This window comes from Oncorhynchus gorbuscha, linkage group LG26 (assembly GCF_021184085.1).
Source record: "Oncorhynchus gorbuscha isolate QuinsamMale2020 ecotype Even-year linkage group LG26, OgorEven_v1.0, whole genome shotgun sequence".
Lineage (NCBI taxonomy): Eukaryota > Metazoa > Chordata > Actinopteri > Salmoniformes > Salmonidae > Oncorhynchus > Oncorhynchus gorbuscha.
The window spans coordinates 228276-241498 of NC_060198.1; the positions used below are offsets into that span (position 1 = coordinate 228276).

Here is a 13223-nt window from a genome sequence, read left to right on the forward strand (position 1 = left end):
ACATAGACGTGTCTGTCTGAAACGTAGATGTGTGTGTCTGTCTGAAACGTAGACGTTTCTGTCTGTCTGAAACGTAGACGTGTCTGTCCGAAACGTAGATGTGTCTGTCTGTCTGAAACGTAGACGTTTCTGTCTGTCTGAAACGTAGACGTGTCTGTCTGTCTGAAACATAGACGTGTCTGTCTGTCTGAAACATAGACGTATCTGTCTGTCTGAAACATAGAGGTGTGTGTCTGTCTGAAACGTAGATGTGTCTGTCTGTCTGAAACGTAGACGTTTCTGTCTGTCTGAAACGTAGACGTGTCTGTCTGTCTGAAACATAGACGTGTCTGTCTGTCTGAAACATAGACGTATCTGTCTGTCTGAAACATAGAGGTGTGTGTCTGTCTGAAACGTAGATGTGTCTGTCTGTCTGAAACGTAGACGTGTCTGTCTGTCTGAAACATAGACGTGTCTGTCTGTCTGAAACGTAGACGTATCTGTCTGTCTGAAACGTAAACGTATCTGTCTGTCTGAAACGTAGACGTGTCTGTCTGAAACGTAGAGGTGTGTGTCTGTCTGAAACGTAGACGTGTCTGTCTGTCTGAAACGTAGACGTGTCTGTCTGAAACGTAGAGGTGTCTGTCTGAAACGTAGACGTGTCTGTCTGTCTGAAACGTAGACGTGTCTGTCTGAAACGTAGACGTGTCTGTCTGTCTGAAATGTAGACGTGTCTGTCTGAAACATAGACGTGTCTGTCTGTCTGAAACGTAGACGTGTCTGTCTGAAACGTAGACGTGTCTGTCTGTCTGAAACGTAGATGTGTCTGTCTGTCTGAAACGTAGACGTGTCTGTCTGTCTGAAACGTAGACGTGTCTGTCTGTCTGAAACGTAGACGTGTGTGTGGTGGGCAGTCTGGGAGGCTGGACCATAATCCATACTAATTAAGGATTAATTAAAACTAATGGGACCTGGTTCCACATCCTCTCTTTCTGTCCCTCTCTTTGTTTCTCTTTCTCTCTCTCTCACTCTCTCTACTCACTGGGCTGCGTGCAGACTACTCAGTGGGCTGCGTGCAGACTATTCACTGGGCTGCGTGTAGACTACTCACTGGGCTGCGTGTAGACTACTCACTGGGCTGCGTGCAGACTACTCAGTGGGCTGCGTGCAGACTACTCACTGGGCTGCGTGCAGACTACTCACTGGGCTGCGTGCAGACTACTCACTGGGCTGCGTGTAGACTACTCACTGGGCTGCGTGTAGACTACTCACTGGGCTGCGTGCAGACTACTCACTGGGCTGCGTGTAGACTACTCACTGGGCTGCGTGTAGACTACTCACTGGGCTGTGTGTAGACTACTCACTGGGCTGCGTGTAGACTACTCACTGGGCTGCGTGTAGACTACTCACTGGGCTGCGTGTAGACTACAGGTTGATCTCTCTTCCTCTCCCCACCTCGCTCCCTCTATCTCCTCAGCAACATGTCTGTTAGTGTCTATCCTCCCTCTATCTCTCTCCTCAGCAACACATCTGTTAGTGTCTATCCTCTCTGTCTCTCCTCAGCAACACATCTGTTAGTGTCTATCCTCCCTCTGTCTCAGCAACATGTCTGTTAGTGTCTATCCTCCCTCTCTCTGTCTCAGCAACATGTATGTTAGTGTCTATCCTCCCTCTCTCTGTCTCAGCAACATGTCTGTTAGTGTCTATCCTCCCTCTCTCTGTCTCAGCAACACATCCTCCCTTTCTGTCTCAGCAACATGTCTGTTAGTGTCTATCCTCCCTCTCTCTGTCTCAGCAACATGTTAGTGTCTATCCTCCCTCTCTCTGTCTCAGCAACATGTCTGTTAGTGTCTATCCTCCCTCTATCTCTCTCCTCAGCAACACATCTGTTAGTGTCTATCCTCCCTCTCTCTGTCTCAGCAACATGTCTGTTAGTGTCTATCCTCCCTCTCTCTGTCTCAGCAACACATCCTCCCTTTCTGTCTCAGCAACATGTCTGTTAGTGTCTATCCTCCCTCTCTCTGTCTCAGCAACATGTCTGTTAGTGTCTATCCTCCCTCTCTCTGTCTCAGCAACATGTCTGTTAGTGTCTATCCTCCCTCTCTCTGTCTCATCAACACGTCTATCAGTGTCTATCCTCCCTCTCTCTGTCTCAGCAACATGTCTGTTAGTGTCTATCCTCCCTCTCTCTGTCTCAGCAACACATCCTCCCTTTCTGTCTCAGCAACATGTCTGTTAGTGTCTATCCTCCCTCTCTCTGTCTCAGCAACATGTATGTTAGTGTCTATCCTCCCTCTCTCTGTCTCAGCAACATGTCTGTTAGTGTCTATCCTCCCTCTCTCTCTCAGCAACATGTCTGTTAGTGTCTATCCTCCCTCTCTCTGTCTCAGCAACATGTCTGTTAGTGTCTATCCTCTCTGTCTCAGCAACATGTCTGTTAGTGTCTATCCTCCCTCTCTCTGTCTCAGCAACACATCCTCCCTTTCTGTCTCAGCAACATGTCTGTTAGTGTCTATCCTCCCTCTCTCTGTCTCAGCAACATGTATGTTAGTGTCTATCCTCCCTCTCTCTGTCTCAGCAACATGTCTGTTAGTGTCTATCCTCCCTCTCTCTGTCTCAGCAACATGTCTGTTAGTGTCTATCCTCCCTCTCTCTGTCTCAGCAACATGTCTGTTAGTGTCTATCCTCCCTCTCTCTGTCTCAGCAACATGTCTGTTAGTGTCTATCCTCCCTCTCTCTCTGACCTTTCCTCTCGATTCTTTCTCTACCTGAGTTATTAGCAGAGTGGGATTATGATCAACTGAATGATGGAATGATCCGAGTGAGGGATGGAAAGAGGGGATTTCTGTGTAAGCTCTAATCTCAGTTAATACTTCCGCTCTCCCAAGAAATGAGGGGGGATCCTCCTGTCTGTTAAGTTGAGCCATGTGACACACACACCCTGATAAACCATATCACACCCTCACCGCCATTTCATATCCTTGTAAAGGCACATCTACACACTAACATCCAATCACAGCAGACGTTACGGTACTGATATTATTTACTTGATGTATTTACATTTTTTAAAGTATTTTTTTAAACTCCTTTGTCTCCCCAATTTCGTGGAATCCAATTGGTAGTTACAGTCTTGTCTCATCGCTGCAACTCCAGTACAGACTCGGGAGAGGCGAGGGTCGATCCAGCCAAGACGCATTGCTTCATAACACAATGCCAACTTAACCCGGAAGCCAGCCACACCAATGTCGTCGGAAGGAAACACCGTACACCTGGCCCATGGGTCTCTCGGTCGTGGCCGGCTGCGACAGAGCCTGGACTCGAACCAGGATCTCGTGGCACAGCTAGCAACTGCGATGTAGTGCCTTAGACCACTGCGCCACTCGGGAGGCCCCATACTTGCTGTTACACACTACCAACGTGTGTGTGTGTGTGTGTGTGTGTGTGTGTGTGTGTGTGTGTGTGTGTGTGTGTGTGTGTGTGTGTGTGTGTGTGTGTGTGTGTGTGTGTGTGTGTGTGTGCGCACGTCCCTGTATGTGTGAGTTAATGTACAGGTGTTTCTTTGGATTGAGTTGTTGGATTATATAGTAATCTAGTTAATCTGTCAAACGGTGCGTGGGGTAGGGCTGTGACCATTGACATTTTTGAGTAAGGTTTAATTGTCATGCAGATGGCCACGGTAATTGTCAATACATGTTTAGATGTTGTAATGCATCATAGTGCAGCGGTAATAATGAGCTGCTACATGTATAATACATACAACAGAGCTTTGCTGTCTCAAACTAATGGCCTTGACTGCCTTGTGTGTGTGTGTGCTGGTGAGTGTTTGTCTGGGGTTGTCATTTGCACTTAACGTCACACATTTGTTGCTGTTACTTGTGTGTGAAGAGCAGTGTGATTATTGTTTGGGATGTTGGGGAAAGGATGGATGGGGTTTGACATGTTGTACCTAATTAGATATAAAGATACTTCAGTTCCTGATCCAGTTGAATTTCCTGTGTGTTCCCAGTTTCAGCAGAGTTTCAGTTCCTGATCCAGTTGAATTTCCTGGGTGTTCCCAGTTTCAGCAGAGTTTCAGTTCCTGATCCAGTTGAATTTCCTGGGTGTTCCCAGTTTCAGCAGAGTTTCAGTTCCTGATCCAGTTGAATTTCCTGGGTGTTCCCAGTTTCAGCAGAGTTTCAGTTCCTGATCCAGTTGAATTTCCTGGGTGTTCCCAGTATCAGCAGAGTTTCAGTTCCTGATCCAGTTGAATTTCCTGGTTGTTCCCAGTTTCAGCAGAGTTTCAGTTGGGGAAAGATGTAGTAGTATCTGTGTTTGGTTGCCAGTTTCCCATGAGGGCAGTGACTGCCCATTTTATTTATTTTTTAACCTTTCGGTTACTAGGCAAGTCAAGAACACATTCTTATTTTCAATGACGGCCTATTGTGTTAACTGCCTGTTCAGGGACAGAACGACCGATTTGTACCTTGTCAGCTCGGGGGTTTGAACTTGCAACCTTTCGGTTACTAGTCCAACGCACTAACCACTAGGCTACCCTTCCTCTAACCACTACTATGTGCTAAACTATGTAGAATATTGGCCTGTTCGGAAACTACAACTCCCTGCTACATCGCACAGTTTGGGCTTCATCTTATTCTTTTCGCTCGAAAGACTGCTCATTGAGTTTACATTTAAAAAAACAAAAAACAGACTGTAATTCAAATAATTGAACCGACATCAGTCAATTAGTTCTTTAAAAAACGACAAATGACAAATGTGGGTTAATTGCTCCGCACTAAGGCCTATAATTACAGTAACTGTAACTCAGCACCAAGGCCTATACATTACAGTAACTAACTCAGCACTAAGGCCTGTAATTACAGTAACTAACTCAGCACTAAGGCCTATACAATTACAGTAACTAACTCAGCACTAAGGCCTGTAATTACAGTAACTAACTCAGCACTAAGGCCTATACAATTACAGTAACTAACTCAGCACTAAGGCCTATACAATTACAGTAACTAACTCAGCACTAAGGCCTGTAATTACAGTAACTAACTCAGCACTAAGGCCTATACAATTACAGTAACTAACTCAGCACTAAGGCCTGTAATTACAGTAACTAACTCAGCACTAAGGCCTATACAATTACAGTAACTAACTCAGCACTAAGGCCTATACAATTACAGTAACTAACTCAGCACTAAGGCCTGTAATTACAGTAACTGTAACTCAGCACTAAGGCCTATACAATTACAGTAACTAACTCAGCACTAAGGCCTATACAATTACAGTAACTAACTCCGCACTAAGGCCTGTAATTACAGTAACTGTAACTCAGCACTAAGGCCTATACAATTACAGTAACTAACTCAGCACTAAGGCCTATACAATTACAGTAACTAACTCCGCACTAAGGCCTGTAATTACAGTAACTGTAACTCAGCACTAAGGCCTATACAATTACAGTAACTAACTCAGCACTAAGGCCTATACAATTACAGTATCTGTGACTCAGCACCAAGACCAAAACAATTACAGTAACAGTATTGTCATTTATCATATTGGGCTGTTTGCTGTTAATTGCCAGGTTGGGTCTGCAACCAGCAGAGGTTAGCTCTTGTACTGTCTGTCTGTCTGTCTGTCTGTCTGTCTGTCTGTCTGTCTGTCTGTCTGTCTGTCTGTCTGTCTGTCTGTCTGTCTGTCTGTCTGTCTGTCTGTCTGTCTGTCTGTCTGTCTGTCTGTCTGTCTGTCTGTCTGTCTGTCTGTCTGTCTGTCTGTCTGTCTGTCTGTCTGTCTGTCTGTCTGTCTGTCTGTCTGTCTGTCTGTCTGTCTGTCTGTCTGTCTGTCTGTCTGTCTGTCTGTCTGTCTGTCTGTCTGTCTGTCTGTCTGTCTGTCTGTGTGTGTGTATTGTAGACTGTGTGTGTGTGTATTGTAGACTGTGTGTGTCTATGTGTGTGTATTGTAGACTGGCCGGTTGCCAGATGTGGATGCTGTCATATCCCTCATTGTGTGATTATAAATGTGAGCTGATCCAGGGAACTACGCTGTAATTGCCACCTAATTTGCATAACTGTGCAAATTAATGACCTCTCAAATGAGCATTCATTTTTCACAGGGTCTTTAGTGGCTCCTTAAGAGACGCCCTAATTAACGCCTCTGTGTGTGTGTGAGGGAGAGAGAGTGTGTGTGTGTGTCGTATCTGTTGTTTTGGCAGTAAGGGGATGCCAGGGAAAGCTGGCAATGCTACCATAGCAACAGCCACACAAACCACTGCTACTCTCTCTGTCTCTCTCTGTCTCGCTCTCTCTGTCTCTCTAGCTCTCTCTGGCTCTCTCACTCTCTCTCTCGCTCTGTCTCTCTCTCTCGCTCTGTCTGTCTCTCGCTCTGTCTCTCTCGCTCTGTCTCTCTCTCTCTCTCTCTTTCTCTCGCTGTCTCTCTCTCGCTGTCTCTCTCTGTCTCACTCTCTTTGTCTCGCTCTCTCGCTCTTTCTCTCGCGCTGTCTCTCTCTCGCGCTCTGTCTCTCTCTCTCGCTCTGTCTGTCTCTCTCTCTCGCTCTGTCACTCTCTCTTGCTCTGTCTCTCTCTCGCTCTCTCTCGTCTCTCTCTCTCGCTCTGTCTCTCTCTCGCTCTGTCTTTCTCGCTGTCTCTCTCTCGCTCTGTCTCTCTCACTGCCTCTCTCTCGCTCTGTCTCTCTCGCTCTGTCTTCTCGCTCTCTCTGTCTTGCTCTGTCTCTCTCACTCTGTCTCTCGCTAAGTCTCTCTCTCTCTCTCGCTGTCTCTCTCTCTTTCTCTCGCTGTCTCTCTCTCGCTCTGTCTCTCTCACTGCCTCTCTCTCGCTCTGTCTCTCCCGCTCTGTCTCTCTCGCTCTGTCTCTCTCGCTCTCTCTCTCTTGCTCTGTCTCTCTCGCTCTCTCTGTCTTGCTCTCTCGCTCTGTCTCTCTCTTGCTCTGTCTCTCTCGCTCTGTCTCTCTCTGTCTTTTTCTGTCTCTCTCACTCTGTCTCTCGCTAAGTCTCTCTCTCTCTCTCTCTCTTTGTCTCTCGCTCTATCTCTGTCTCATCTCCATCTCTCAGAATGTGTGCGTGTCAATCTTCAGTAAATACTAACAGACGCTACTTAAACCTGATCTTCTTACAACCAAAGGCACACACACACACACACACACACACACACACACACACACACACACACACACACACACACACACACACACACACACACACACACACACACACACACACACACACACACACACACACACACACACACACACACACTAAAGAAGGAAATGGTTAAGTTTCTTACGTCGTCCTTTGTTGGGTGAATTCTCTGTGAACCATTACCCTGTAGGACTGATTCTCAGAACCGCTTCTGTCAGTCTGGACCCTAACCATTACCCTGTAAGACTGATTCTCAGAACCACTTCTGTCAGTCTGGACCCCAACCAGTACAGTGTCAGTCTGGACCCTAATCAGTACCCTGTAAGACTGATTCTCAGAACCGCTTCTGTCAGTCTGGACCCTAACCAGTACAGTGTCAGTCTGGACCCTAACCAGTACCCTGTCAGTCTGGACCCTAACCAGTACCCTGTCAGTCTGGACCCTAACCTGTACCCTGTCAGTCTGGACCCCAACCAGTACAGTGTCAGTCTGGACCCTAACCAGTACCCTGTAAGACTGATTCTCAGAACCGCTTCTGTCAGTCTGGACCCTAACCTGTACCCTGTTAGTCTGGACCCTAACCTGTACCCTGTTAGTCTGGACCCTAACCAGTACCCTGTCAGACTGGACCCTAACCAATACCCTGTCAGTCTGGACCCTAACCAGTACCCTGTCAGACTGGACCCTAACCAGTACCCTGTCAGACTGGACCCTAACCAGTACCCTGTCAGTCTGGACCCTAACCAGTACCCTGTCAGACTGGACCCTAACCAATACCCTGTCAGTCTGGACCCTAACCAGTACCCTGTCAGACTGGACCCTAACCAGTACCCTGTCAGACTGGTGTATTACTGGTTAGTTGTCTAAATATGTCTGACGGGTCCAGACTGACAGAAGCCTTTCTGAGAACCAATCAGTAACCAGTAATACACCAGTCTGACAGAAGCCTTTCTGAGAACCAATCAGTAACCAGTAATACACCAGTCTGACAGAAGCCTTTCTGAGAACCAATCAGTAACCAGTAATACACCAGTCTGCCAGAAGCCTTTCTGAGAACCAATCAGTAACCAGTAATACACCAGTCTGACAGAAGCCTTTCTGAGAACCAATCAGTAACCAGTAATACACCAGTCTGACAGATGCCTTTCTGAGAACCAATCAGTAAGACACATTAAACCACCAGACAGACATATATTTAGACAGCATACCGGTCATTCACCAGTCAGTCAGACACATTTAATCTACCAAGGGGAATATAGTACCATTCTGACCAGAACCCTATGGGTCTAGGGGGAATATAGTACCATTCTGACCAGAACCCTACGGGTCTAGGGGGAATAGAGTACCATTCTGACCAGAACCCTATGGGTCCAGGGGGAATATAGTACCATTCTGACCAGAACCCTACGGGTCTAGGGGGAATATAGTACCATTCTGACCAGAACCCTACGGGTCTAGGGGGAATAGAGTACCATTCTGACCAGAACCCTACGGGTCTAGGGGGAATAGAGTACCATTCTGACCAGAACCCTATGGGCCTAGGGGGAATATAGTACCATTCTGACCAGAACCCTATGGGTCTAGGGGGAATATAGTACCATTCTGACCAGAACCCTATGGGTCTAGGGGGAATAGAGTACCATTCAGACCAGAACCCTACGGGTCTAGGGGGAATAGAGTACCATTCAGACCAGAACCCTATGGGCCCAGTGGAATAGAGTACCATTTAGACCAGAACCCTATGGGCCTAGTGGAATAGAATACCATTTAGACCAGAACCCTTTGGGCCTAGTGGAATAGAGTACCATTCAGACCAGAACCCTATGGGCCTAGTGGAATAGAGTACCATTCAGACCAGAACCCTATGGGTCTAGGGGGAATAGAGTACCATTCAGTGCAGAACCCTATGGGTCTAGGGGGAATAGAGTACCATTCAGACCAGAACCCTATGGGTCTAGTGGAATAGAATACCATTTAGACCAGAACCCTTTGGGCCTAGTGGAATAGAGTACCATTCAGACCAGAACCCTATGGGTCTAGGGGGAATAGAGTACCATTCAGACCAGAACCCTACGGGTCTAGGGGGAATAGAGTATCATTCAGACCAGAACCCTACGGGTCTAGGGGGAATAGAGTACCATTCAGACCAGAACCCTACGGGTCTAGGGGGAATAGAGTACCATTCTGACCAGAACCCTACGGGTCTAGGGGGAACATAGTACCATTCTGACCAGAACCCTACGGGTCTAGGGGGAATAGAGTACCATTCTGACCAGAACCCTATGGGTCTAGGGGGAATAGAGTACCATTCAGACCAGAACCCTATGGGTCTAGGGGGAATAGCGTACCATTCAGACCAGAACCCTATGGGTCTAGGGGGAATAGAGTACCATTCAGACCAGAACCCTATGGGTCTAGGGGGAATAGAGTACCATTCAGACCAGAACCCTATGGGTCTAGGGGGAATAGAGTACCAATCAGACCAGAACCCTATGGGTCTAGGGGGAATAGAGTACCATTCAGACCAGAACCCTATGGGTCTAGGGGGAATAGAGTACCATTCAGACCAGAACCCTACGGGTCTAGGGGGAATAGAGTACCATTTGGGACGCACAAAGAGACCACTAACTCCTACAGCGTTACTACACCTATCAGACGAGTGGTTCTCCAACCTCTCCACGAGGCCCGCCAGTCATTCCATGTATTGTAGCTATTCCAGAGCAAACACATCTGATTCAACTTGTTTACTACTGATCAAGCCCTTGACCAGGTGAACCAGGTGAGCTAGTTAAAGCCCTTGACCAGGTGAACCAGGTGAGCTAGTTAAAGCCCTTGACCAGGTGAACCAGGTGAGCTAGTTAAAGCCCTTGACCAGGTGAACCAGGTGAGCTAGTTAAAGCCCTTGACCAGGTGAAACAGGTGAGCTAGATCAAGCCCTTGACCAGGTGAACCAGGTGAGCTAGATCAAGCCCTTGACCAGGTCAACCAGGTGAGCTAGATCAAGCCCTTGACCAGGTGAACCAGGTGAGCTAGTTAAAGCCCTTGACTAGGTGAACCAGGTGAGCTAGATCAAGCCCTTGACCAGGTGAATCAGCCCACAAGCAGTTGTCTTAATTAGTTTCCAGCCTGGTAACTGGTTATGGGGCCTGAATGTAAGAGCATGGAGGAGGAAACAACACTGGCTTCTATAGTGGCCCTTATGTCTGCTCACTAGTGGGCTAGAAACAGGGGAAGGGTGCACTCTGCTGGTCACAGCTGGGACTACAACTGTCTGTCTGTCTGTCTGCAGAGTATCAATTTAGTGAATTGTTGGTTGGTGAACGGACCCCAGACCTCACAACCATGAAGGGCAATGGGTTCTATAACTGATTCAAGTTTTTAAAAAAGTAATGTTCCTTTTGATGGTGTAGAAGGCCCATCTGGTCTTGTATCTCAGATCGTTCACAGCTTTGTGGAAGTTACCTGTGGCGCTGATGTTTAGGCTGAGGTATGTATAGTTTTCTCTGTGCTCTAGAGCAACGGTGTCTAGGTGGAATTTATATTTGTGGTCCTGGCAACTGGATCTTTTTTGGAACACCATTATTTTTGTCTTACTGAGATTTACTGTCAGGGCCCAGGTCTGTCAGGGCCCAGGTCTGTCAGGGCCCAGGTCTGTCAGGGCCCAGGTCTGTCAGGGCCCAGGTCTGTCAGGGCCCAGGTCTGTCAGGGCCCAGGTCTGACAGAATCTGTGCAGAAGATCTAGGTGCTGCTGTAGGTCCTCCTTGTTTGGTGACAGAAGCACCAGATCACCAAACAGGAGACACGTTTGACTTCAGATTAGAGTGCCCTCGCCAATTCATTGATATATATGTTGAAGAGGGCGGGGCTCAAGCTGCATCCTCAAGCTGCACACTTGTTGTTGATGTAGATTGATATTATGTTGTATGTTTTCCCCCCAACACCACTTTCCATCAGTACAGCAGACCCTCGTGACCCTCGTGACAAATTGAGTCAAAAGCTTTTTGGAAATCAACAATGCATGAGAAGACTTTGCCTTTGTTTTGTTTGTCAATTAGGGTGTTCAGTAGAGGTCGACCGATTATGATTTTTTCAACGCCGATACCGATTATTGGAGGAACAAATTAATCAGACAATTTTTTAAAAATGTATTTGTATTAATGACAATTACAACAATACTGAGGAGAGCAAGGGGAATAACTACTCCAAGTTTTAGAGCGAGGGACGTTTGAAACGTTATTAGCGCGCCCCTCCGCTAACTAGCTAGCCATTTCACATCGGTTACACCAGCCTAATCTCGGTAGTTGATAGGCTTGAAGTCATAAACAGCGCAATGCTTGACGCACAACGAAGCGAGCTGCTGGCAAAATGCATGAAAGTGCTGTTTGAATGAATGCTTACGAGCCTGCTGCTAATTACCACCGCTCAGTCAGACTGCTCTATCAAATCATAGACTTAGTTATAACATAATAACACACAGAAATAAGAGCCTTAGGTCATTAATATGGTCGAATCCGGAAACTATCATCTCGAAAACAAGACGTTTATTCTTTCAGTGAAATACGGAACCGTTAGGGAATATTATTTATTATTTATTATTTTATCTAAGGGGTGGCATCCATTAGTCTAAATATTGCTGTTACATTGCACAACCTTCAATGTTATGTCATAATTACTTAAAATTCTGGCAAATTAGGCGGCCCAAACTGTTGCATGTACCCTGACTCTGTGTGCAATGAACGCAAGAGAAGTGACACAATTTCACCTGGTTAATATTATCTGCTAACCTGGATTTCTTTAAGCTAAATATACAGGTTTAAGAATATATACTTCTGTGTCTTGATTTTAAGAAAGGCATTGATGTTCATGGTTAGGTACACATTGGAGCAACGATACGCACCGCATCTATATATGCAACACAGGACACGCTAGATAAACTAGTAATATCATCAACCATGTGTAGTTAACTACTGATTATGATTGATTGATTGATTGTTTTTTATGGGATAAGTTTAATGCTAGCTAGCAACTTACCTTGGCTTACTGCATTCGCATAACAGTGCAATGAGAGGCAGGTGGTTAGAGCGTTGGACTAGTTAACTGTAAGGTTGCAAGATTGAATCCCCTGAGCTGACAAGGTGAAAATCTGTCGTTCTGCCCTTGAACGAGGCAGTTAAACCCACTGTTCCCAGGCCGTCATTGAAAATAAGAATGTGTTCTTAACTGACTTGCCTGGTTAAATAAAGATTAAATGAAGGTGTAATTTATTTTAATGAAAACCTGAAATCGGCCCAAATTAACCGGCCTTTCCGATTAATCGGTTGACGTCTGGTGTGCAGGGTGAATACGTGGTCTGTCGTACAGTAATTTGGTAAAAAACCAATTCAACATTTGCTCAGTACATTGTTTTCACTGAAGAAATGTGCTCTCTCCCTCTGTCTATTTCTACTCTCTCCCTCACCTCTCTGTTCATCTCTCTCTGTTCATCTCTCTCCCCCACGTTCATCTCTCTAATCATCCTTTTTCTCCCTCCCTCGCTCTCTCTCTATTCATCTTTCTAACCCTTGTGCGTGTCTCTCTCTCTCTCTCTATTCATCTTTCTAACCCTTGTGCGTGTCTCTCTCTCTCTATTCATCTTTCTAATAACCCTTGTGCTTGTCTCTCTCTCTATTCATCTTTCTAACCCTTGTGCTTGTCTCTCTCTCTCTATTCGTCTTTCTAACCCTTGTGCTTGTCTCTCCCTCTCCATCTCTCTCTCTATTCATCTTTCTAACCCATGTGCTTGTCTCTCTCTCTCTATTCATCTTTCTAACCCTTGTGCTTGTCTCTCTCTATTTGTCTTTCTACCCCTTGTGCTTGTCTCTCTATTCATCTTTCTAACCCTTGTGCTTGTCTCTCTCTCTCTATTCATCTTTCTAACCCTTGTGCTTGTCTCTCTCTCTCTCTCTCTCTCTCTCTCTCTCTCTCTCTCTCTCTCTCTCTCTCTCTCTCTCTCTCTCTCTCTCTGTATTCGTCTTTCTAACCCTTGTGCTTGTCTCTCTATTCATCTTTCTAACCCTTGTGCTTGTCTCTTTCTCTCTATTCATCTTTCTAACCCTTGTGCTTGTCTC

The 13223-nt window shown here is 46.2% G+C and overlaps 1 protein-coding gene across 1 annotated transcript in view; it reads left to right on the forward strand.

Moving 5' to 3' along the window:
- The window catches only part of LOC124015720 (pre-B-cell leukemia transcription factor 1-like), a 43094-nt gene that overhangs the window by 13143 nt on the left and 16728 nt on the right, over nucleotides 1–13223 (forward strand). The window lies entirely within an intron of this gene.